Below are 1,042 nucleotides of genomic sequence, written 5' to 3' on the forward strand. Positions count from 1 at the left end.
ATAGCATCATCCTGAAGTATAAAAAGTTGTTTTGCGGCTAGATTTTGACACTTTTCTTCATTTTCTCTCTTTTTGAGAATAATAAATGAGAAGATTATCATGAGATTAGAGCTCTATGGTGGATGGTTTCAAAGATTCTTGAATAGGTAAGATTTTTGGGATCTATTGTTAGTATCTTTGTGAGTTTGAATCTTGGGTTAACTATTGATGTCTTTTGGCTTGAATGGATCTCAAACCTTCACAAATGGAAGTTAGAGGTTTGGGAACTAGGTTTAACTTAACCTAGCAACGTGATTTAAAAGTCGTTTTATGAAAACTTTGTACATACCAAAAATGTGTATTTTGGAGTCATAAAGTGTTTTTCTTAAGATTTATCAAATGTTGTTGGTTACTTAATGACATTCCATCTCTTGCACATTTGTTTTTTGAAATCTCGAGAACTACATCAATTTGGGACATTTTGATAATAAATCATAAAACGTGTGCATTTTGATGATTTATTCCTCATACGGGATTATTAGATGTTAAGTCACTTTTGGTATTTTTTGATATTACAAATCATTCAAAAAATATATATGGTTGAGTTGTTGGACATATTTTGGGTGTCATTACTTATTAATAAATTCTTCTCTGAAGCCATGGTCAGTTTTGAGATTTTACCCAACATTTAAATCAATGATAAGATATCTAAATCTTTTTTGGGGCATAAGTTGTATAAGCATTTGGTATTTATATTTTATTGGTTTATATTGATTTTTATGGAATAGTCAAATGAATTATTGAGTTATTGGCTTGGTTTTCACTCATATGCGTTTTGGGGACATTTGTCTAGTTTAAATTGTTCAAATTTGAGCTTTGGATGTGATTTCCATTTATCGTATATTCATTTGGAAATTACATGTTTTCAGTGTGTTGCTCATTCAATTTGGAGTCATGTAATCTAGATTATAATGCATTTGATTCATAGGCATAGAAGTCGGTTTGAATGAGATGAACATTCTTTGATTCGGGCATTAACAAGGATCTTTGAAGATCTCAAGCT

Source organism: Cynara cardunculus (genome assembly GCF_001531365.2).
Source record: "Cynara cardunculus var. scolymus isolate 2C chromosome LG 16, CcrdV1, whole genome shotgun sequence".
NCBI classification, from domain to species: Eukaryota; Viridiplantae; Streptophyta; class Magnoliopsida; order Asterales; family Asteraceae; genus Cynara; species Cynara cardunculus.